Source organism: Halichoerus grypus, chromosome 2, assembly GCF_964656455.1.
Source record: "Halichoerus grypus chromosome 2, mHalGry1.hap1.1, whole genome shotgun sequence".
In the NCBI taxonomy this organism is placed as follows: Eukaryota; Metazoa; Chordata; class Mammalia; order Carnivora; family Phocidae; genus Halichoerus; species Halichoerus grypus.
Genome location: NC_135713.1, coordinates 59,146,571 through 59,172,290, shown reverse-complemented (window position 1 = coordinate 59,172,290; position 25,720 = coordinate 59,146,571). Strand labels below are relative to the sequence as shown.

General features: G+C 51.1%; 1 protein-coding gene and 1 long non-coding RNA gene across 5 annotated transcripts in view; one reads left to right on the top strand and one right to left on the bottom strand.

The window, feature by feature from the left end:
• LOC144381093 (uncharacterized) overlaps window positions 1–20,143 on the top strand; it is a 90,147-nt gene extending 70,004 nt beyond the window's left edge. Inside the window, exon 4 of one of the 2 annotated variants that reach the window (XR_013445616.1) lies at window positions 20,005–20,143. This is a non-coding gene — a long non-coding RNA (uncharacterized LOC144381093). Of the gene's footprint in view, window positions 1–2,110; window positions 2,329–20,004 lie in introns of those variants that run through there. The other variant, XR_013445615.1, reaches the window with a different exon arrangement.
• The window catches only part of KCNIP1 (potassium voltage-gated channel interacting protein 1), a 329,087-nt gene that overhangs the window by 102,583 nt on the left and 200,784 nt on the right, over window positions 1–25,720 (bottom strand). The window lies entirely within an intron of this gene.

The following is a 25,720-nucleotide window of genomic DNA, read 5'->3' as shown; positions in this document are numbered from 1 at the left end:
CTGGGCAGTTTAAGTAGCTCAAGGCCCCAGCAGCACGTGCTGAGACCCGGATTCAAGTAGCAGCTGTCATGGCTAGGGAGGGTGCCGGGTGACAGAGAACTCTTTTTTGCCCTTCACCAACTTTAATCTGATGGCAAAGCCCACACTACTGGGATTCTCTCTACAAGGAACTAGCAAGATCATGATTGCGATGGCGATGTTTTTTTTTTTTTTTCTTCCCTAGGACAGACAATTAATCAGGAGTATTAATGAAAATGCCAGCTCTATTATTGCAGAAACTTAAGTAATTTATTGGGAATTGAACTCAGGCCATTAAAATGTTATTACGGGCTTGTCAGTCGGTGCTTGTGTGCTCTGCTAAGGAACCACCACCTTAATGAAATTGTTTGGCGCTCCTGACCGAGAGCTGATGAAGTCTGAGTGCGCTGTACCAGCGAGGGTGACCTCCCAGAGCTGTACATCACCTCGGGCCCCAGGCTGGGGCAAACCCTTCATATTCTGCCTGGCTTTTACCATCTGTGAGGCTCCTACTATGCCCCAGGCACTGAGAGGGGGAGTATCCAGCAGAGACACAGGCCCGGGCCTCAGGGAATTTGTAAACCCATGAGGGAAACCCCTATGTAAAGATGGTGGTATAAATGTACAGGAAAACAGCATATGCAGCAATGTTAAAAAGCTCAGCTCTGGCTCAAGGAGGATGGGAGGCTTCTCGTAAGAGGCGTCGCCATGCAAAAACTCTTTCTGTCCTGCTGAGTTGTTTTTCTTCCCTAAAACCTGATGGGACTGATTACAGAAATGTGTTATAGGAGGGTTTTAGGGTGCAACATGCACCTCAGTGGGGATAAGAGCATCTTCACAGGGGTGAAAATTGGTTCTTGCAGGGGATGGGAGTGTGTGTGGGAAAAATCTTACTCTTCTTATGTTTAAAGCACAGCTATCCATTAGTACCTAAACAGGAATAAGGTGGATTTCTGGTATTAAAATTTTAAAGTGATCAACACTAATTTGGTGGAAGGGCAGGTTAGAAAAAGAGACAAAGAAGGCTCAGCAGAAGAGGGGAGATTGAAGCTGGAATTTTAGGGCAAAGGCAGGTGTTTTCGTGGTGGAGACAGGTGCGTTGAGGACAAAGGGATCAGACGCTATAGTCACTTCAGTGTGAGAGATGGACACAGCTCTGGGCTGGAGGTCTTTAGCAGGGGAGAGTCCTGATCACCCATGAATTCTAGAAAAATCTGCTCTGTGAAGAGTGGATGGGACCAGAACTCAGCTCAGGACCTGGAGGGGCTATTGCAACAATCCAGGGAGAGGCAGAAAGACAGGGGAGGGACAGCAGAGCCCACAGACTGACTGGCCCTTTGGGCTAGAAGGGGAGTCAGCCGCAGGTTTCTAGCCTGCCCAAAGAGAGCAGGGCAGGGAACAAAGCCATTATCTGAAAGAGGGTACACCATGGGTCAAACTGAGTTCCCTGAATAATGCTGGCCACATTCGCTAAAAGCCAAACCTAACCTCGTTAGTCTGGGGCAGGGCCATCAGTCTGCTCTCTTCCTGCCATCATGACAACGAGACTGCACTCCATTAAACCAATTTACTCCATCTCCTTAGACTCGGGAAAATGGGAACAATCTCTGGGGAGGCCTGTCTGATCCCTGACCTCCAGTTCACCCCAGGGAAGCAGTGCCTTTTTAGCCCTGCAGGCAGAAGGCCTGTTGGCTGTCATGGGTCCACACTGTTCCTGAGGTTCCCGGGACGTGGGATTCAGCTGTGGGATCTGCACCCTCCTCTCTGGTCACCCCCATTAGTCTCGGAAGGGGAGAGCAAGTGCTTCTTTCTCATGATGGCTTAGTTCGCTAATTGCACTTAATTCCTCTGTGTTGGGCCCAGCAGGGGCTGGCGGTGAGTTGCCAGCATTCTGGGAAGCTGGCTGGCCCGGGCGCTTGCAAGCCAGGCCCACAGCTGGGAAGGAGATCTGGCAAAGGCCAGGGTTGGGGGGGGGGGTGGGGGCCGTGGCTCAGAACTGGAGTGTCCTTTTGGGCCAGGTGTTCTCTGGAGCTCATGCCTGCTTTTTGCCTCCTGCCCCATCTGAGTGGTAACTGGGTGTCTGTATGTCCAGTTCCCCCAGGGACCATGAGTTCACTGAGGACAGGAATTCTGCGTGGACACCTTTGTCTCCAACATCTGTCCAGACTTGGCACAGGGTGAGCACCCAGTCACTATCTGTGGATAAATCGGGGTTTATTCGGTAGAACGTAAGCTCCACGAGGGTTTGTGTCTCTTTTGTTCGCTGCGGCGTATCAGCACCCAGTGGGGGCCAGACAAGTGTTCGCTAAATACACGTGGGATAAGTGAAGGAGCAAACCCTCCCTCTCAACCACCCTGCAAGGTAGATGTGGCAGATTGCATCGTTTATAATGCTTCACTCCCTCCCTCTCTTTTCCAGCCCCACTGACTTTGGGCTTGGCCGTGTGCCTTGCTTTGACCAATACAATGACTGGGAGCCCCAGACTGACTCCAAAGTCGCTGCCTTTCCTGTGGGAGCCATTAGATCAGGAAGGGGTTACACTGAGGGGGGGAGCAGGGGGGGCTTTGGAGGGGGGTGTGCTGGCTTCCCGGAAGGCAGCTGTGCCTGTGGACTCTAGGAGAGAAGGGAAGCTGGACAGACACCTGTCTCTGTGGCCTTGGCCCTGAATGGGTTTGTATGACACTTCCCCACAGGGGCTATGTGGATGGTTCCATATCTTCTGAACTTTTCTTGCTCTGAGCAACTGGCCCTCACCGTGTGCCCTCAGATTCTTGCTACACTCTGCTGTGCCACGGTTTTCACGGGCGTTAACGTCACCTTTCAGAGATGCCGTGGGGTATGGGGCAGAGAACTGAGCACCAGAGGTGGATGGCTGGAGACCTGGCCCTGCTGAGTTCTCACTGGGGACCCCAGGCAAGCGAAGCCCCTCTTGGCACTGGACTTTCACAACTGGAAATCAGGGGTTTCAAACCAGATGAGCTCAGATGCCCAGCCCTGCTGGGATGCTAAAGGCTGCCTCCCTTCCCCACCCCGAGTGGGGCTGAGAGCCCTCTCTCCCAGAATCTAGGGAGCCTGAGAGAGCACGTCAGACATCCTCAAGGAAGAACTGATGAATCTGAGTTGAACTGTTGAGCCAGAGACCTGGAATCAAATCCTATCTATGGCACTCCTTACCTGTATGACTTCAGGAAAGTCAGCTTATTTGGGGGGACCTCAGTTTCCTGGTGCAGAAAACGGGCAGTAATAACTAGAGTGCAGAGCTGTTGAAAAGATGAAAGGAGAGGACTATGTGAAAGAACCCCGCTTATACTAAGAGCTCACAAAGTTTGAAGTGCACATCTCTAGGATAGTCCTCCCGGGCAAGAGACATGGATGTAGGCTGGTGGCTTGCATGACCACCTGTAAGAAATACACTCCATCAGTTTAGTATCATTGGGCCATTTATTAAGTATATTAGTGGCCATACTAAACACATTGCCCATTGGCCCACTGAATTTTTAGAACAGTTCTATAGAATAGGTAGAATATTTGCACTTTACACATGAAGAAACTGAAGCATACGGAGGGAATTCAGGAATCTGGCCAAGGTCACTCAGTTAATGAAAGCCGTAGCCAGGATTCAAATCCGGGTCAGCCTGGCTCCAGAGTCCTGGCTCATCTACCAGCTAAGCAAGGATGCTTGCCAGGGTGCTCAGTCTCAGAACTGGGCAGAAGTATGAAGCAGGCCATCATACTGTGTCTAGAGATATTGCTTGGGCCCTCTGGAGCTGTTTTCATTGAACTGTGCCTTCATAAGGCTCCACGGGTCTGGGATGCCTGGGTGGCTCAGGTGGTTAAGCATCTGCCTTCGGCTCAGGTCATGACCCCAGGGTCCTGGGATCGAGCCCCACATGGAGCTCCCTGCTCAGCGGGGAGTCTGCTTCTCCCTCTGCCTTTGTTCTCCATGCTTGTGCATGCATGCTCTCTCTCTCTGACAAATAAATAAGTAAAATCTTTAAAAAAAGTCTCCATGGATCTATGCTGTGGGGAAACCTAAGGAACCAGTCCTTCCAGGCTCATGATGATGTTTACAGTAAGGATTTGGTTAAAATAATGGCTCACTGCATCACAAAGGATGTGAGAGAAATCTCTCCTAGACCTATAGGTCAGGAACTAGTGTGTTCTCATTCTAAGGTAAGTGGTTCCCAGACTGGAATGTGTATCGCCATCACCTGGAGAGTGTGTTCAAACCCAGATGGCTGGACCTCATCCCCAGATTCTGGGCTGGCGCATGAGAATCTGTGCATCTCACAAGTTCTCAGATGACGCTGAGGCATATGCCGGGGGACCATATGTTGAGAACCACTGCTGTGGACATGTGCATAGTAGATCTTGTTTCCTTCTCTGCAGGGGCAGCAAGGGAGCTTACAGCCAAGTGGCCAAGTCAGGAGCCACTCCAGAAAAAGTTCATGCATCTTCCATTCAAACTTTATGCCAGGCTTCCTTTTATTTTTCCTATTTGCATTTGCCCATTTGTCATATTTTCCTCACTCACATAAATGAACAAACTAGCATTTAAAAAAAATTTTGTTCACTTGTATGTCTATACCCATCCCCCAAAACCTTGTGAAATGCACAAAAAATAGGTAATCAAAAGCTTCAATGAAAGGGCTAAGAGCTTAGATGGCAGCGTTAGGCTGACAAAGGATTCAAATTTAACCTCTTTATGCATCAGTTTCCTCATCTGTAAAATAATAACTTCTGCTTCCTAAGCCCTTTGGAGAGACGGCATGCGGTAACCCATGCAGTGAAGTGCTTAGCACGGTGCCTCACACAGACAGCTCGATAAATGGAAGTGATTATTCTAATTACAATCAGGAAAAAAAAACCCAGCCTGGTGGCTGTCATTGCTCTCTGTTGACTCTCCCATGTGACTGGAAGGAAGAAAGGAAGAGCTCTCTCGTTCCTGTGTGATAAGAAGTCGCCATGGGGAAAACAGCTTTCTCTTTTCTGGTCTTCGCGGTGTATGGTTCTGCAGGAGACGCAGTGAACAACATGCACCGCGGTGATCGGCTTCTCCTGCCCAGAGCAGGACCCCGTGGGGAGCACAGCGAGGCCCTATTCTTCTGCTGCCACACTGGGAGGAAGCAGACCTCTCCCTGTGGGAGGGGGAGACACGCTAGTGGTGAAAGCACAGAACTCAGGTAGACACAGCCCTGACTCCCTGCCTCCACCCAGGATCATGCTTCCAACGGGGACCTTAATCCTGGCTTCTAACCTTTTCCTCCAGCAAAGAGGACTTTGCAGGGTGTAGAAGGAGCCATATGGCCCTGTGATTGTCATTTCCCTGAACAAAGTGCGGTCGCCTAACTAATTTTACCTTTGCACCAATTTCATCTTCATTAGGAGTCAATCAGGTAGACACAGTTGTCCCCTTTTTATGGGTGAGTAAACTGAGGCTTGGAGAAGCAGAGGTCGCACAACTGATGTCATCTAATTTCAGCAATGATCCTCACGTGACTGTAAGGTGTAATCCAACAATTTTCTGTCTCAAGTGCAACTGGACACATGCACCTTCCCCTTTACCATACTTTGTTCTTCTCTCGGGTTTGCTTATCAACACGGATGAAAGGGGGTCTTATCTGGAATGAGGTTCCTGCTGTCCTCATTCCCAGGAGAGCCCGGGGCCTGGGTGACTGCTGTGGGAGGCTGGGCAAGGGGGCAGGATATGGGGTGTGTGTGTCAAACTGAACTCTGTCAAGGTTTGGTGCCCACTCTTTCCCTGTCCCCACTCTACTGGCCCTAGCGCTGGCCTTCAGGTGAAAACCTTCCAGATAGTATCCAGGTGACCCAGACGGGCCCTAAATCAGGGGCCCTTCCCATGGAAGACTCAGTGGAAGGACAGATGGGAGCGGTGTGTTGTATTGTAGCGGGGAGAGCGCTGAACCTGGAGACCCAGTTCTGGCCCTCGAGCTGCCATTTTGCTAGAGGTAGTGTGATCCGGTGTATGACCTAAGTGTGAAGCAAAGCCACTTTGGACGGCCTGGCTTTCAGCCACACCTGCCTTGAGGCCATACTCCTTCATGCCACCCTCCCTTTGGTAGGCTGAATAATGGTCCCCAAGATGTCTACATCCTAATCCCTGGAACCTGTGAATGTTCCCTGATATGGCAATGCCTTTGCGGATGAGACGAAGTCAAGATATTGAGATGGGACACCACACCCAGGATTATCCAGGTGGCCCTAAGTGAAATCCCAGGTGTCCTTACAGGAGGAAGGCAGAGAGAGGCTCGACACATTCAGCAGAGGAGGAGGCGAGGCGGCTGAGGAGGCACACGTTGGAGGGATGTGGCCACAAGCCAAGGAACATTGGCAGCCACCAGAAGCTGGGACAGGCAAGGAACAGATCTCCCCTACAGTCTTTGGAGGGCATGGGGCCATGACAACATCTTGATTTCAGTCCAGGGATACTGATTTCAGATTTCTGACCGCCCAAATGGTGAGAGAATTCATTTCTGTTGTTTTAGCCCACTTAGTTTGCAGTTATTTGTTATAGCAGCCAGTGGAAACATGCCCCTCACACATAAATGCAATTCTAAAAGCACTGGCAAATCATGTAGATTTTAGTGAAAGTTTTGTGGGGAGTGAGGAAAAGAATTCACTTTGAATAGGATATGGCTGGAAATTACCCAGACTCTGCATTAGAGATCTCTGTCTTCATTCAGCTACAAACTTCACCTTATCTCCCTACAATCCTTCTATGACCCCGGCGTGTCCTGGGCCGTTCATCCTCAGGCAGACACAAAGACCCTCCTTGAAACAGAGCACTCAGGAGGTAGGGCTCGGCCAGAGGTAAGAAGACACTGCATTTTTTTGGCCATGAGTGGAATGAGCATGGACTTCACAGTCAAGACAGATCCGGAGTCCTCCTCCAGGCTCCGTCCCTCACTGCTGGGTGCCTCATGACCTTGTCCGCTAAGCAGGGTCTTACGGTCATTGCAAAAATAGGGGCAGGCTCTAGCCCTGGGTTTGGTATATATTCATCCCTCAATTAATGATTGTTTATATTAGATAATGATGTTTCGATTAACTGAGCACTTACTGTGGGTCAGGCACTTTTCGAAGCTTTTTTACAAGGATTAACTCATTTATTCCTCACCTCTGCTCTATGAGTTAGGAATTGTTACCACTGTTCCATCCATGAGAAAATGGAGGCACAGAGGCTAAAAACGGGAGCCGAAAGTGACTGTGGCTGGTAAGTGGTTCCAAAGCACCGGTTTGGATCAACTCCAGAGCCACACCCTTAGTCTCTCAGGACCCAAGGGAGAGCTAGAGGGGGACGCCCTGTTGAGAACCTAAACTGGGAATTGACCATGTCCGGGCACACTGGTGAGTCAGGCGTGGTCCCTCCACGGGCCTCAGCCGGGACACCCGAGGCATTTCCTTCAAGAGAGCACACCGCGGGGGGACGGAGCCCACAGGAGCAGCTGGGCAGGGAGTGGGTCACATGGTGGCATCTGGCCCCAGCCAAGGGCATAGCCTGGTGGGAGGGAGCAGTTTCTCGGATGAAGCAGTTCTTCAGGGGAGAGGAACTAGAGCAGCAGGAGAAAAACAGCTGATGCCACGTTTGTGGCTGAGGTTCTGCAAAGAACAAGTGGGAGTACAAGCCAGGGACCCTGGAATTATGGTCATGAAGTGGCCCACTGACACAGGCTGGCGAAGCAATAGTTATTAACTTGAATAAGGGTTGTTATGAGGACTCATGGAGGTCGTGCATGTGTACTAGACACGTCACATGACCTGCCATGCCCAGCTCCCCAAACTGCCAAACCCACAGCCCCAGAAGAAAGAAAAAAGTCTGAGATGGCCAAGTTCAGGCCAGGGGACTCCGGGCTCCTCCCTGCCCCCCTCCCCCCATTCCCCAGCAAACTGATTGGCCAGCAAACACTATCAGCATTTCATAGGCTATGGAGAGATTGCTGCCTGTTGAGGTTTAAAAAAAAAAAAAAAAAAGGTGGGCTGCACACACATTAGGGTGACCATAAGTTTTTACAAAGGAGAATAGCAAGTGTTGGCAAGGATGTAGAGTTTTAGAGCCCTTGTACATTGCTGGTGGGAATGCAAAATGGTGCAGCTACTGTGGAAAGCGGCTTGGCAGTTCCTCAGTCAATTAAACACAGGACTAGGACCCAGCAAGTCCACTCGCAGGTATATACTCAAAAGAGTTGGCAACAGGTGTTCAAACCAAAACTTGTACACGGATGTTCATAGTAGCACTATTCACAACAGCCAAAAAGTGGAAAAATCCCAAATGTCTATTAATTGAAGAATGTACGAATGAATGAAATGTGGTCTATCCATACAATGGGATATTGCTCAGCCATAAGAAGGAATGAGGCACTGATGAACGTATACCGTGGATGACTCCTGAAAACGTGACACCAAGTGAAAGAAGTCAGACACGAAAGGCCACATATTGTATTATTCCACTAATGTGAAATATCCTAAGCAGGCAAATCAGTGAAGACAGAAAGCAGACTGTGGTTGCCAGGGTCTGGGGGAGGGGCTGCTTAATGGGTCCAGGGTTTCCATTTGGGGTGATGACACAGTCTGGGAACTAGACGGTAGTGACGGTGGCACAACATCATGAACATTCATGCCACTGACTTTTACACTTCAAAATAGTCAATTTTAGGTTATGCATATTTTGCCACAGTAAAAAATTAAAGATGGGCTGGGTCTATCTGATTCTCCTCCTATCTGCCACAGAAATTGTCACTGGGAAATAACAAGAAAATAAAGAAACAGGAACAGAGGCTTCAGTCGCGAGGAAGAGTAGGGCAAGAAGGGCTCGAGGACCTGCTGGAATCATGAGGACACAGGGGCTAGGATGCGTGGAGATAAGACCAAGAAGAGAAGACAGGCAGCTGATACAGAGGGCAGGGCAGAGCATCTGGAAAGACCTGTGAGCTCCCACTGCCGAGGTAGTTCGCCTCATTCTACAACGGCAGACCCAAGGCTCGGAGAGGCGAGCTCACTCCACGCTGCCCACGGACACAGAGCCGAGAATCAAACCCAGGTCTCTAACCGCTGCGCCATACTGCACCCCAGGAGGGAGACAGGGAGACTCAGTGGTTCACACGATGGGATCTGCTCGGGAAAGAGGCACTGCGGCAGCCAATGCAAATGGCCCTTTGTTTTTCTGCCAACAAGCTGTTTGCAGAGCCCTTCCTACACTGTGATATATTCTGATGCATGCATTAGCCGGTCCTCTCCTGGGGGGCTGAATCTGTCTTGGTGGCAGTTCTCAGTCGTTCCAGCTGGATGAGAGATGAAGTCAGGGAAGGGCAGATCTGGGATAAGCCTGGGCCGCCCTGCGTGAAAGGCTCCCACAGTTAGCTCCTACTGGAGGGTCTCCAACTTCCATGAAGCACTGGAATGAGCTGACAACTTACTTTTCTGTGGCTTCCCCTTCTTCATCCTGGCTCCTCAACCCTCAGCCTTCTTGGGTACAACACAGCCCACATTTGCACAAAGCCTTGCCATTTCCAACTCCCCTTTGACGTCTCTCCCTACAGTGTGACATGAGCCGCCATGAAGGTCAAGATGGTCTCTGGGCCAAGGACCCTAAATATCCTGCTCAGCTCAGTGTGGTATCTGCTGTTTCTTTCTTCCGCTGCTCCAGATCCCCTCCATTGCACTGTGTCCAACATAAAATGCTGCCCATGGGTTTTGGCATGAGACAGGGCTACTAAGGCACCCCACCCCATCTTTCCTAAATGTCATAACTCAGTATGTTCCCCAATCTCATTCCGGTTGACTTTCTGTCACTGGCAACCAAAAGAATCCTGATGGATAGGACCTGAGGGAAGTTCTCTAAAATCAGACCTGCCCTTCATCCTACCCTCCCCACTCTAGTAAGTGGTGCCACCTGTTGGTCAAGTCAGACACCTTCAAGGTCCATCATTCCCAACACAGATTAGTCACCTGGGCTGATTTTACTTCCTATCATCTCTTGAATTTGTCCCTTTCTCTCCTCCCTAGTTTAGGACTCACCAACTCTTGCGGTTAGCAGTTTTCTTTAGCAATTTCCCAATTGGCTTCCCCACCCCCAGTCTCTTCCCTCCCACCTCTTGTTTCTCCCCCAGTCTACCCTCCAAGAGTAAAAGTAGAGCCGGAGTGAGTGGCTTTCCTGAAAGACAAATTTTATGCCCTGTCCCCCCAGCAACAATACCCGTGGGTTGTTATCCTAAAGTCCAGATGCTTTTGCTTGGCACTCAAGGCTCTGCCTGGCCTGGGCTCCACTAATTTTGCAGTCCCAGCAGGAGACCTTTCCAACCACATGGATTCTCGAGTGTGCCAGGCCTCTCACCCCCTGCCCTCGCTCATGCTGGCCCCCCCGCTGGGACACCCTGTGTCCTCCTCTGGCTAACTGGTCACCCCCATGAGCGCTGCCCTCACATGCCCATATTTGTACCCCTTGCCCTCCCTGGGGCTCCTACCCAGAGCCCCGTGCATCTCCTGTCCTGTCACGTGTGTTGTGACCCTCCATAACCTTGTCTGTCTCTGTGAGTTCTGTGCATCTAGAGATGGCATCTGTCTCGTCTGACATTGTGTGCCTGGCTCCCAGCACAGGGCCTGCCACATGGTAGGGGCTCACTGTCGAATCAGTAAATAAGTGAATGGAAAATGATTCATGAACCTGAGTTCAAGGCCTTCAACTGTGGGGTAAGGAAAGGGGGAGCTTTCCCTTTTGCCCCTCCTTCCCACCAAAGGTGTGATCTGGATCATTGCGGTTCCTCTGCACCAATTCGGCTCAGCAGAACCTCCAGCGACACTTCGAATTCCTGTAAATTACTTCCCTGCTATGACTTGTAAGCTGGGTTGCCAAGCAACGAGAGGGGATTTGGTCCTTATCAAGGGGCCTCATCCACACATTATCCACTCAAAAGATGTCCTGGCACAGGTCGGGGGCAGGCAGAACTCCACTCTCTCAGCCCTCTGCCCTGCTGGGTACCCCAGCTGTGGTGGGGGTCTCACCCCTGCCCTGAAAGGAGCTAACCATATTGGGGATATCTGAGATATCTCTTGCGGAGATGCCATCCTGAGTGGCTCACTCTGGGGGCAGGGGAGGAGAGAGAGCTCCCGAGCTGTGCGACCGGGTGCGTAGGGGTGTAGAACTCTGAGACGACATGCTTTGGAATCAGGAAGCTTGGGATTTGCAGCCCCGAACTGGCACGTAGCCACATGCCCTTGGGAAAGTCCTCCTCATTGAGTCCGGTCTGCTTATCAGGTCAGTGTAAATATTAAGACCCTGTGCTGTGGGCGGCTTACATGGGACGATAGGGCCCGAGCCAGCTGCAGTGGCTGGCACTGAGAAGCGGAACGAGAATGGCCACTGTTCTGATCCTGGAGGGCTGACACTGTCCGGGGCTCCTGGAAACCACAGCCCTGGGTTGTCAGGCCTCCAGTGAGAGCCCTTACTTGTGCCCACCACTGAACGAAGGAGCCCCCAGCGGGACCAAGGTCACTGCCGCAGCTCTTTGGGAATGTTCAGTCACCCACCCCAGGCCTCACGGCCCACGTGGCAGAGGGTGGATGCTCAGCCTCCAAATTTCCCTCCAACGCTGAGGGTTTTTTCACCTGCCACTCCCCAGCCTCTGTGTCAGCCAGGAAGTGAGCCGGGAGCCGGGAGCCCCTCTCGTCCTCCCAAACAGCCGGGATCTCCCTGAGCACCAAGGCCCAGCTGTGGGGTTTGAATGCAGCCGTGTCTAGTCTGAGAGCCCCTGTGGCCGAGGTGGAGAGGGGGGAGGCCCCCTGGGGCCTGGACCAGTGCCAGGGCAGGGGGCCCTGTGCTAAGCATTTGTCGATGGGCTGGCCTTAAATGCACAGGCTACCCAGGGCTTATGCGGGATCTGATCTTAAACTGTCAGAGTTCTGGGGATAAAAGGCCCCGTAGAAAGTTTTGTGTGTGGTGCAGCGTGAGGCACCTGGGCTCCCAGGCCCACACAGAGGTGGCTGCCTGCCTCCCCTAAGTGCCGACCATCTCAGTGTCCGTGGCAGCCTCTGCTCCCTTCTGCCTTTTTCACTGCTCTTTGCCAGGGTCAAGGCCCAGGTTGGACGCCAGTCAGGCTCCACCTCTTCAAGGATGTCTCCCTCCCCCACCCCGCAGCCCCGGGTCCGAAAGCTGCACTGAGATCCCTTCTGCGCCGGGATGCCGCCTCTACAGCTCGAAGCCCACGTTCCAACACCTTCTTCACGCCTGAGCCCAGGAGCCAGGTGTGGTCCGTTCAGGTCCCCAGCACCCAGCCCAGGGCTGGGAACAGAGAGCAGGTGTCTGCTGGGATCGTTAAGGTGGAATGAGCACAAAGCTTTTCTTCCCGCCTTCTCCGCTGCTAACGCCCCTGTTCTTTCCGCCCTTCCCTGCCCCCAGATTTCGTTCCATGTCCTTCTTTCATCTCACGTGACTTCGTAAAACAACTCGTGTCCTAAAGGGAGTCAGAACCCAGAGAAGCCCTAAAGAGACATACTGCCTCATCCTAAGAGGAGGCGTGAAGCTTGAGGGCAAGGGGGAGGCCAGCCTGAAGTTTCACGGGGTGTTCTAATCCAGCTCCAGGCAAGGCTCCCCCTCTGCCTCCGTTTCCTCTTCTGTCTCCGGGGATGGCTGGCACCTCACTGTGGTTCTGATCCATTGCTCCCATAATCACTTCCAAATGTTATTTTCATGAAGCCATAAGCCACAACGCTGTGACTCCCAGCTGTCCCCACTACGTGCCCCATTAGCTCCAAACCTGGAGCTGGTATATTTAAAAGGCGCTGCAGCCCAGCCCATGGCCCTAGTATATGAACTGGAATGGTACTTCTCTGGAGAGAGGGGATAGGAACAGACACTTATCGAATACCTACAGGGTGTCTCGAACCTGGCAAGGGCAGGCGCACTCTTTGCAGTGACCTATGGCACTGGTATTGCATTTATAATCCTGTTTTTTTTTAAGATTTATTTAATTAATTTATTAAGAGAGAAGGGGTGGGGCAGAGGGAGACGGAGAGAATCTCAAGCAGACTCCCAGCTGAGCGCCGAGCCCGACGTGGGGCTCGATCTCACAACCCGGAGATCATGACCTGAGCTGAAATCAAGAGTCAGATGCTTAACTGACTGAGTCACCCAAGCGCCCCTACAATCCTGTTTTAAAGACTGAGGCATACAACCTGCCAAGGCCACACAGAGGGTCCATGGCAGAGCCTGAGCTTATGTCCCCAGTCTGTACTCTTTCCCTTGCCCACACCTCCTCCCAGAAATGCCACAGGTGACCTGGGATCACCTCTTGGGAAAGGCAGATATGTAAAACCAAACGTCCCAGTGGACAGAGGCCCCTTCTTGTCCAGGCAGCTCTGTGCCCTCCCTCCAGCCTCATAGAGCCCTCTTTCCTTCCAACACCTGTAGCTGGGAGTCTGACCCCACAGTCTCACTCTGGGTTGGCCCAGGTCAGCCTCCCTTGTGAAGTTTCATGTCAATGCGTGTAGAAGTGTGCACCCATTGCCAAGCTCATGGCAGGCCAAATTCAATAAACACGCACTTAAATAATGGTAGGGAATACTGACTGAGTGCTCATTGTGTGCTAGGTACCATGTTAAGCATAAATTCTCACAACGGCCTTCTGAGTTGAACCCTAACAGTAAGCCTGCCTTCTAGATGGGGAAACAGACTCAAAGTGGGTGATTTGTCCAAGGTCACAAAGGTGGTAAGTGATGGAGCTGGGATTCAAGACTAAGTCTGCCTGATCCCAGCCCAGTTCTGAGGTGCGGTGTTTCCAGACATTGATTGGCCATCTGCTCAGTGTATGCCAGGCACTGTGCTAATCAATTTATATGAGCTGCCTCAATGAATCAGCACAAGGACATTGAAGGTGTATCCTATTTACTATTAAATCAGGTTTATGGAGGAAACAGAGGCCAAACACTTGGCTGCCTTGCCCAGGGTCACACCGCTAATAAATGGCAGAATGGAAATTTTAATTAGACCCTTTTGTTTCTAGAGCTTAAGCTCTAACTGTTTGGGGTCCTGCCCCTGCAAATAGTACATGCCTACTGAAAGCAAGGCCTCAAGCTAGACCCTTGGGAGACAGCAAAGAAGGAGCCATGTTCCAGGAGAAGATGACAAGGATGTCCTCAGTTGCAGTGCAGTGTGAGAAGAGGGGTCTGAGGTGCTGATCAGGGTGGGGGATGAGCATGGGTGCACAGAGCTCAAACATGGCCCCTAAGAGTAGGGGAACCTTAAGTTGGATCTTACAGAACAAGTAGGATTCGGGTGGGAAAAAAGGGATTTGGGAGAGGGAAAGTGCAAAATACAGCATGATATGCTCAGGGAAATGCAGGTCATTTCCTGTGGCCTTGGCCAGGAGTTCCAGGTGGTGAGCAAGTTAAGGTGAGGCTAGAGAGGCAGGCCAAGGCCAGGTTGATTAAAGTGTGGGTTAAGAACAGCAGTGCAAGGACTAGTTACCCCGAGATCAAGTCCCAGCTCCATCGCTAACCAGCCGTGTGACCCTGAGCAAGTTAATTGACCTCTCTGGGCTTCAGTTCCTTTATCTGAAGTGGTGACAATAGGGGAGCCCACCCCACAGGGTTGTTTTTAAAAGGATTAAATGAGCCGGTGCCTGTACTAGTGTCTGTCTACACTCTCAGTAAATGTTAGCTCAGGATTGATGAAGATCCTGAGTACTAAGTTAAAGAGCTCTAGTCTTCTCCTGAAGGGTGTAGGTGGTGGAAAGAGGGTGAATGGTTTGAAAAGCAGGGAAGTGCTGTTCTATTTCCATTCAATAAGTACTGTTTGATTAGGCTTCCTGTCTGTCCTCATTCAAATAACTCAGGTCAGTGCTACAGAAAAGGAGGAAAAGAAGGAGGAGATATTTAGGTTAAAATCATCTGCTTGCCTTCCTGGGTTCTCCGGTTTCTTCTCCTTTCCCCATTCACAGTGTTCTGACTTCTGGCTCCCCGCTCGCAGACCCATCACATGCCCCTGTCCACCCCGCAGTCCTGAGCATCATGGAATCTTGGTGTGAAAGGGCACCTCTGAGTTCCCCTTGACAACTGCCTCTTCCTCCACCTATAACCAGAAAGGCTCTACTTGATTGCTTCCACTGATGGGAGACTCATTACATGAGATAAAGGGCCTATAACTCTGAAGAGTTTGGGCAGTGGGAAGATATTAGCTGCCCTGGTCTCATTTAAGAAGTCAGAAAACAAAGCAGATGGTACCATTACATTACAGTGCATGAGATTCCAGGGGGTTGGAAGCGGCCTGCTGAGCGGTGTCCCGGTGAGACGTCACAGGTCAAAGATGAACGCACCGTGTTGTGCCACAACCTCTCCCCCCCAGTGTAACCATAACAGCTAGCATTTACTGGGCATTTATTGTATGCCTGGAACTGTATTAGCTCATTTTAATTGCTTTTTCCACCTTCACTGACAAACTGATGACAAATTTTTAGAGGTAACATTTGTTAGAGGAAGGAGGAGGGAGTCCCTTTTGTCTGGCCCGTGCTCTAGTGCTTCTCAAGCCTGTGGTTCTGTCTAAGAGAATGTCAGGGGGCCTTGACCCTAAGGCAGCCTTGTGGGTCTGCGTCGGCCTATAGTATAGGATCTAGAAACAGCCTTACTTATGGTCAGGGACCTTAAGATCAGCCTTCTGATCTCTGTCCCATCTTCCTTCCCACTGCCCTCCTCCACTCAGCACACACGCAGGTAGGGGTCCTGGAGGGGGCCCATCAGATGTGCTTCAGGACTTGTTTGCACTCTCCATAGCTGGTTTCAGTTTCAGCATCTGCAATGGCAGGAAGGCCCCTCCCCTGCACGGCCTCTGTTGACTTCTGTCCACTGGGCCCATGAAGGGCAGGACAGCCCCCTCTTCCTGGGGACGGCCCTTCGGAAGTGTGAAAGGGCCCCCGTGGGCACCTCCCAGGCCTTCCCTATCTGTGCAAGACAGAGATCTCCTCTTCTGCAACCTCCCAAGCCGCCCCCTTCTCAACTGTGGGTGTCCCTGGCAACAGGCCCTGCCCCAGCTCTGAGTGTGTGCGGGTTTAGTCAGACGAGCTCACAGGATCTGAGGGTATGGGTGTTTGCAAAAGGTTCCTAATATTTAAATAACGCCTCTGCCATTCGGTTGTAAGACTTCAAGTGTGTTCCTCTCTCTTGCTCCTTTGATCCTCACAAAACCCTGCGAGAGAGGCCAAGGAGACATTATTGCCCCCATTTTACAGATTAGGAAAATAGGGCTCAGAGAAGTGACTTGCTTCCCAAGAGCTGGAATGAGAAACCAAACCAGGTCTACCCGAGTCCTGATTCTCTGCTTCTTCTATTCTTTGATTCTGTGGGTTTGTTTCTATACTCACAAGCCTAGGTAACATGTCTGGGGTCACATGGTCAGAAAACAGCAGTGACAAAGTTTGAACCCACAGACCATGCTTGGTGTCTGACGTAGAGCAGATGTTCACCAAATGTGGCGTTGGATGACCCCCCCACTTCAGCACCCCCTCTGCTTGGTTGCCTGCAGGTTCCTGTGGGTCTGGGCTCCCTCTGGCCATCTAGCAGGCAGGGGGAGGACTGGCAATTCCTCCCTCCTCCCAGCTTCTCTGGCTGCCAGAGAAGCAGGTGGCTCTCCCTCATCTCCCATTCAAAGGGTGTCGAGCTTGCAGAAGGCAGATGAATGAGCTGCTCAGCCAGGGAAGATTTTGTTGCTAAAATACACGGTCTGATTACGAGTGATTGAGGGGCTGGAGAGAGAGTGAAGTTGGCTGTGATTTGTTCTGATTTGAAGTAGTTCTAAACAAGTCACCGGGAGGCAGGATGGGGGCCGCAGAGTTCAGCGGCACAAGCTTTGGCAATGACACATTTCCTGTGGACGCCAGGGCTGTTTCTGACAATTCCGGACAGGGTTTTCAAACAGTTTTTGAAATCAGATTCAGAACATTTATCTTGTCTCCTTTCCATTTGGCATGAAAGCTTCCCTATTTTGTCTTCCTCTCTTTTCTTTCACATATTATACACACACACACACACACACACACACACCCCACACACACATATATAATTTTACTTTTATTTCTCTGCAGCATCGGAAGTGAGCCACAAATTAAGTGGAGGCGGCTTGGGAGACTGAAGCCAGCCTGGTGTGGAATAATGATGTTATCTGTGGCCCAAGATTCGTAGTGGCACAGCCTCCCGTGTCTGTCTGACAAGGAGAATCTGCTTGAGGGAATTCATCCTGTCAGGACTGAAGGCAGTAATTGGGGCCAGTGATTCATGACCCCTTTATGGGCTCATGAATACATTCATCTTCCACATTTATCTCATTTCTGAAATCCATGATTGTCCATTCCAGCAGGAGGTGGTGGGGCGGGGTGCGGTGTGGGAAGCAGGGTAACGGGGGAGGCGCCTCTTCGCCAACCAAGATGATGGAGGGACGTGGGGCAGCTCCTCTGCATGATGGGAAGTGTGGCTCAGTGAAGAGGCTTCAATTAGATGGTTTTTGAGATGGCTGACTCAACCCTGCAAGGAGCCTGATGGCTCTTCCCTCACCAGGAGGAAAGGATGAGAGGCCCCCCTCATTTGTCACTTCTGCCTTGATTTGAGTCATAGGACTGTCACAGCTGCAAGTGACTGTCTTGCTCCTGTCCTTTGAACTGGACTGAGCCAGCCACCCACCACTTGGATGCTCTGGGGGCCAAATGCGTGTTCCCAGTGATGGCTCTGGACCCATCCCAACAGAGGCAAGAAAATCCGCAGTGACGAGTCAGGAGCCCAGATGCTGGAGCCAGGTCAGCTGGGTCCAAACCCTAGCTTCTCCCTTCAGCAACTGCTGCATGAGCTCCTCTTAAATGCTCTGTGCCTCAGTTTCTCTGTAAAATTCACCTACAGCCTGATTGTGTGGCAGAAGAGTGACTACACACTCAATGCTGAGCACTGCCTGGTTTAGACAAGTGCTCACTTAGTGTTGGTTAACACCACCTCCTCTCCTTTGCTTGGCCGGCCTACTTCCCAGAAGCTCGGGTCGACATCTGCTTCCAGTTCCATTGGCGGGGGACCTTCGGGGCACCCTCCTTCGGTACGTTTCCCGCATACGTTTGGCTTGGATCACAGCTCCAGCTCCGGCCCGCCGGCATCCCGCTGACTCAGCAGGCCCCACACTGGAGGGGCGTGCGGGCAGGGTGAGAGCTTTGAGACGGTTGGCCAGTGGGATGTGGCTGCAGACGGCTGAGGCCCAGGGGAAGGAAGGCACCTGCTGGCGGTCACTAGCCAGGGACTGGTAATGCTGGCAACCTGGCTCCCAGTCCAGTGCTCCCCCCCCCCCCCCCCCCCGCCCACCGCTCCATGCTGCTTTAGATGGCGTTTTCTCTGCGATGCCATTTCCTTTCTCCTCGATTGTGGCTCAAGCTGGAGTCCGGGTTCGGGCATCCCGTCCTGCAGGCAGACCTCCAGAACATGGGAGTCTCTTAGGTGATACCACAGTCTGCCATGGGTCTGTAAGACAGGGCTTTCCCCCTTTGCTCTTGGTCTAAGGATTCCACACGGCAGCCGGGGCCTCATGGCCTGCACCTCGGGCGCACGGGCCAGTGTGGCACCGGACAGTGTGTTTGCAAGGACGTGTGCTGATTTACAAACGGACATACTAGCCTGCTTGTATAGGGCTGGGGGCTGGGAGAGTCTAATCTTCCAGAACGAGTTATTTGGATGACTGGGTCTTTCTTGAGTATACGAAAATAAACCAGCCCTTCGCATGCTGCTTCCTTTCTCTGCCTTCAGAGCCAGGTTCTCAAAACCCTGTGGCTTCAGAAAGAACTTTTTGCGTCCCTGCATCTTAAAGTTGGAAAGGCTTCCTCAGGTAGTTTGGTATTTGTACCACTGGCAGCCTTGCTGTCCAGGCAGGTTTGGAATGAGCTTGGATGAGGCCCACCACCCTGACACTCGCCAACCCCCCAGCACACTTCCCCATACACATGCCTTCCTTAAGACTAGGAGAGGGGACGGCATGTCAGCCGCATCATCCAGACCCATGATGCAAACTTGCACCATGTAAAGGGATGACTGGTAGACGGTGAAGAGCCAGGCTCTGTGGAGTCACAGCCCTGGCCTCAAGTCCAGCCACTTGCTAACAGTGTGACCTTGGCAAAAGGTCCTCGGGATCCAAGCCTCCACCTCCCCTTCTGTAAAATGGGCTAAAAATACTTACTTTGCAGAGTTCTTTTGAAGAGTGAATGCGCTAACACAGGTGTTCAATAGGTGCTAGTTCTTTCTCCTCTCCCCCTCCTTCCACGTCCTAAAGCCTGAGCACTCTGGCCGTCGGACTCCACCCTGGAGAGTTAGTCCTGGCGGTGGGCAGGGGATCAGCCCTGAGATGCCTGCAGGGGAGAGGTACGGGAGCTCCTTCTTCCTGTCATCTTGGGCCTCTCTATCGGAGCACTTCTAGGCAAAGGGCTCAGTGCAAATCAGTGCCCCCTTGCTCAGGAGATCCCAGAGCCTTTCCTGGGGGGAGAGCGGGTCTTCTGAAATGGCTCGGGGGAAGCCTGGGGAGTGTGCGCAGCATGCAGGGTTCTCTGCTTCTCTGGCTGGTCACACTGGCATGTGAGTTATGTTCACAGATTCCCCTATACATGAAACTGGATGTGGCCATCTCAGACATGGCTCCCGAACCAGAGGCCGCCCCGGTGGGCTCTACTTCAGAAAAGACATGCAACTGAGTTGTCTACACCCATCCTGCACTCCATCCTTACCCCCACCTCCACTTCTCACCCCTCCAATCCCTAGCCCCAGCTAAGCCCCACTATAACCGATGAACACCTGTCCCTCAGGACTCTGGGAAGGAGCCAGGCTTGGGGACTGGGATTTTGTTTGGCAGGATTCTGGTGGCCTTGAAGTGGACCCTTACATGTGCTCCGAAGGAGGTGGCCTGGGCAGCCTGTCTGAAGAAGGGGTGACTCAGTTGGATTGACCTGATGTTCCCTCCCTTCTAGCTGTGCACAGAGTGCTAGAAACCATATGGCCAAGTGGTACCTGCTACAGGGTTCATGAGAAACCCAATGGGAACAACGGCTAACATGTACCACACGTGGACACCGTGCCAGGCTCTGTGTCTCATAACTCTTCAAGAGGACTACTGTTATTTTCAATTTGTAGGTAAGGAAACTAATCAAACAGGGTCTGTAACATGCCCAGCCCCATGGTGGGAGAGGGTGTCTTTGAACCCCGGTGTTCTGACGGCAGAGGGCTATGCTCTTAACCGCATAGCCATACTGCTTTCCCGGAGAGGGAAGAGCCAAATGCCGTCTCTTTCTACCCAAGGCAAGGGATGATCCAGGACGCTTCCCAAGGTGTTCCACACCCTGTGGCTGGGTCTGTGCCCCCTACGTCATCCCAGTGGATGCCATTTATTAGGAAGGAAGAGGTACCAACAAAAATAAGGAAAGACAGGAACATTTATGAGCCTCTTACTGCGTGCATCATACCACGTCAGGTCTCGTTGAATATTTAAAGACCCTGGCCCTGCCCATCTCTAGGTGTCATGTAGGGGAAGTCACCTTTTCGGAGACTTGGGTCCTTCATCTGTAAAATGAGAAGTCCCTCAAACGATGTCAGGTGGCTCCTCCTTGAGCATGAATGATATCCTGACTCAATCCCTTATGGGTAATCTTGTATTGTGTTATACAACAGAGGTCCGGAAAGGCTAATTGGCATTTCCTAGCTGAGAGCCCTTCTGAAACTAGAGTCGATGTTCTTGTTACAATCTCCAGCCTCCTCTCCCCTTTCGGCAGTAATGGCTGGGAAGGGAAGTCCCCTAACACACATTCTAAAATCCAGCCCTCTCTGAGGCCCATACTGAGGCAGCAACTGTCCCCCCCACCTCCCACCTCCCTCTGCTCTGGGAGACAGTGGCTGAGAGCACCGGGAAGAGGGACCCCAGCCGGGGATGATGTCTTGCTTAATGAGGGATTGTGGGAGGGTGGAAAATGCACCCAATTTATCTTTGTTGCCTAAATACCTCTTAAATTCTCCCTTGCATACTTCTAATTCCGCAGAATGTGAACAATTATAGCAGGAAGCTATTCATAGGTGGAAGGGGGCTGATGGAATTATTTATCAAAGTGACATTTTAATTATAGTGAAGAATGAGTTTGTTGTCACTGAGATGGAAGGCGGTGTAACCAGGCCTCCACACACCCCTCCAGAGTAAATTAAAAATGCTCCCTCTTCATGATAACTCCATTAGGTGCTGGAGATGCAGGAAGCTCATGGCGGGTTCTTTCCGGTAAACACTGCTGGGAGTTGGTGAGGTGCATCCCTGTGAGGGCTTCTGCTTCATGCTGGGACGTGTGGGGTCTCTGAGACACAGGAGGTTGGTAGGTACCAGCAGGATGAATTCAGGACTATTTTTTCTGCTCTCAGGGGTCCCCTCCTCCGCCCCTGCCTCTGTGGACCAGGCCCCTTGCTCACACTTTCCTAGTGCACACACTCTCTTCTAAAGGCTACTATATGCCCGTGGTAGATTCCAGCTCTACAAATGTGTATACATTCCTGCACATTTGTCTGATTCCTCCCCGTGCCTACCGCTGTGTCCAAAGTGATTAAGAGTCTCTGATCTCCAGGCACTTTCAATCTACATGTGGTGGTGGGGTGGGGGGAGCGGGGAGGAGGGCAGATAAGTAAATCAACGTGATATTATGTGGTGATGCTAGTTGAATAGAACGTGCTTAGTATTTGGAAAGAGGAAGATGTTTTGGGGAGAAGCCACCTGTTGTCATGTTCAGCCGCTGAAACTCTGGGGCTGTCTGTTACAGCATTGGCACTGTTCTGACCCATACAGTCTGGCACGGGACCCAATTATTTAAAAGAGAGACAGTTTCAAGAATAGTCAACAGAAGAGGAAATGCCTCCCAGCTGGGGTGGTGATAGCTGGTGGGGGAGGGTCAGGCAGTTCAGTGTGAGTCTGGAACGCGGCCGTCAACCTGGAAGCCAGGGCCTCCCACCAACACTGACCATCACCAAACCATAAACCAGAGCCTGACTTCCAAGCTCCTCCAAACGGGATAGAAATGGCTTCGTGACAGCTAGCCATCCTCTCCCTGGGGGAGCTCATTTCTGACTCCAGACTTGCTTACCCACACTTGCTTTGTCTGCCTCCTAGCTCTCGGCTTCAGTCAGCAGGATGTGACTCTCTGGTCCCCAGGCTTTCCCTGTGAGGACCTGTGTCTGGCGACTATCACTGTTGATGCCCTGGCTGGGAGTGATGTTGACCAAAACCAGTTATCAGGGTGCTCTGGGATGACAGCTCCCTAGGCTCCCCCCGCTAGGTCAGGGAAGTGTAAGTTTCCAGCTACCTTCTCTTCACATTCAAGGTCATCCCTACTTGCTCTGAGTTGCTAAACGCAATCCAATAATATGAATATCAGCACTTCCCAATTACACGGTGTGCGCTCGATGCCAGGGCCTCTGCTCACACTTGACGTATGTTTTCTCTTCTAATCCCCATGCCCTTCCTGGCAGTTCCGGGCCGTCCCCATCCCCATGTTGCAGAGCAGGAAAGGGACCCTCAGAGACGTGAAGCCACCCACTCTGAGCCATGAATCTCAAGAGTGGCAGAGCTGAGATCGGAACTTCAATCGTCTGATTACAAAGTCTGCTGCTCCAGCCAGATTTCAGATCCTGAAGGCCAGTGGGCTCCTAGGCCAGAATCAGCTCACAAAAAAAGAATAATTTAGGTACAGTCATCAAGCACCTTCCCATACCCCTTTCATTCAGGTCTGTGCTCCCACATCACCTCCTCTGAGAAGACGTCCCTGGACACCCAGTCAAAAATAAACACACCCCCAGCCTGCCATGCACTCTCCACCCCTTACCCTGCTTAATTTTCTTTCAGAGCATTTTATATCTCTGAACTTATACATTTATTTCTGTACTGGGTGTCCCCGCTGCACTAGTATGTAAGCTCCATGAGAACAGGGATGCTGTTTGATTCCCTGCTGTGTTCCTAGTACCAAACAGTGCCTGGCACAGAGTAGGTGCTCAATTAATGGGTGAATTAATTAATTCTAGACTCTGAGTACCTGCTTAAATTAGGTAATAACAAATAACACTTATCGGTACCTTCTAGGTGTTAAGAATTGTGTGAATGCTAATATGAAAGTATTACCTCATTTTATTGAAGAGGTAAACAACACTATTATACCCATTTTATCAGATGAGGCAACTGAGGGTCAGAGGAGAAGTGCCATGCCCTAGGCCATCAGCAAGAAGCAGAGGAACACGAAGGACCTTGGTCTTTCTAACTCCCAAGCCTGGATGTTGAGCCTCTGCACAATACACTCTTTCTCCCCTTGGGCTGAACTTGGCCCTCAACCTGTGGCCGTTTGCAGTCAGACTGAGTCATGGGAAGCAACAGATATGCGACCAGGGAATGGTCTGCTCTGCAAAGCTACCAGGCTTCCTTGGCAGTATCTGGTACTTCCTTCCCCAGGGGAGCTGCGCAGAGCAGCTGCAATCCAGGGAGCTGGAGATTTGGGGAGGAGGGTGGGAGCATTCCCTTGGTCCTGCCTTTCCCCTGACTCCACCTTGTTAAATAATGACAGGGCATGCCCACAGGCATGAATGAGTGACAAGCACAGCCAGAAGCTGATGCATGCTTTTTAAAATCTTGCACGACTGCAAAATCATACATACAATCCAGCAGGGAAATAGGAAGTTCCCTTGAGGATAAAGCTGGGCAGCCCCAGGAGTGGATTTACTAAATGTGTGCGATAGAAATAAGCGTGCTGGCTCTGCAGTCAGGCAGCTGGTGTCAAGTGTCTGCCCTTCTCTAGCTGTGTGGCCTTGGGTGAGTGACCGCACCTCTCTGTGCCTTAGCCCTTCTCTGAGAAATGGAGACAACAGTGGCTGTTGCCACAGAGGACTGTGGATTAGATAAAGCATCCTGCATGGGGGCTCAGTACATGGTTGGTTTCGGAGGTCCCTCCTTGACTTTCAGCTCTAGGGCACAATGAGTCTGAAAGGTTTAACTTTGCAGCAGGTTTGACCTTTGATGCTTGAGGGCACCTTGATAACAAAGCAACAGGTTCTCAGGGGACCCATGGGAGCCCACTTCTAGTCTGGACTCTTTAGGCCAGCTTAGCCTTGTCGCTTTCCCTCTGTCTTTCTCTGTCATTCATTCATTCATTTGTTCATTCGTTCATTCATTCATTCATGGCCTCTGCTGTACCAAGCACTGAGCCTAGTGATGGCAAGCACAGGACCTATCTAAAGTAGAAAGCCTCTGTTAGGTGGAACAATGGCCCCCTAATGTAATGAGGCCCATGCCCTAACCCCTGGAAACTGAATATGTTACCTCACACGGTAGAAGGAACTTTGCAAGTGTAATTAAATCAAGGATTTCTGAGATGGAGGGATTATCTGGAATTATCCAGGTGGGCTCACTGTAACCGTAAGGGTCCTTATCGGAGGCTGGTGGATGAGAGGCAGAGGAAGGTGCTGTGAAGACAGAAGCAGAGCTTGACGATGGAGGAAGGAGCCACAAGACAAGGGATGCAAGTGGCATCCAGAAGCTGGAAAAGGGAAGGAGACACGTTCTCCCCCTGGAGCCTCCACAAGGAACACAGCCCTGCAACCCCTTGATTTTAGCCCCTTAGAACTCATTTCTGATTTCTGACCTCCAGAACTGTAAAATAAAAAATTTGTGTTGTTTTAGCTATTAAGTTGGTGATAATTTGTTACAGCAGCAATAGGAAAGTAATATCCCTCACCCACCCCACATTATTCTGTATCATGCAACTGGTTGGCTTTCTTCAGAGCATTGACCACCTGTAATGACAAACCGGTAGCTCGTCTGTCCCTCAAGGCACACATACAAAGCAGCATACAACCCTGCTCTCAAGGGGAGTGCTGATCCGCGGGTGGGGAGACCAGAAATGTACTGGCATGAAGAACAGCAATACCTGCTATAAATGGAATGTGTGCTAGGCCAGAAGCTGTGCTAAGCACTTTATGAGCATGGCTTCATTTACTCCTGCCACCAGTCTTGTAGAAAACGAGGGACAGAGGCCCAGACTAGAAAAGATGAAGTAACCTCCCCTGGTCACACAGACTGATAATAAATTTAAGCACAACTGTCTTAACTGTCTGGCTCCAAAGTTTATTCAATTTCTACTGTGACAAACCACTGCCCTGTGATTTCTAAGGTCCTTTAGGGCTTTTAAATTCTCACCTATTCTCTTCCTCCCCACCATTATCATCATCAGCCTTATCATCATCACATCTTAACCACAACATCTTATTACAGCACCTAATAAATGCAAGGTACTGTGAAGGTTACACAGAAGTAAACCTTATTATTATTGTTATTGTTGTTATTGTTGTTGTTGCCATTGTTTATTGAACATCTACTATATACCAGCGACTGATTCAAACACCTTGACACCTGATCACATTTCACTCATATGGCCCCCCCATGTCGTATGTATTAATGATTCCCATTTTACAGATGAGGGCACTGAGACTCAGGGACATTGGCCAGCTTGCCCAGCATGAGGAGGAAGGTTGGAACTTGAAAGCATATTCATTTGACATCGAACGCTGTGCAGTCAACCACTATATCCTCCAGCCTCCCTAACTGCAGGGTCAAGGCTGTGTACTTGTGAGATGCTGCAGGAGACACGCAGACACACCAGCTCCTCCCAGGCAGGG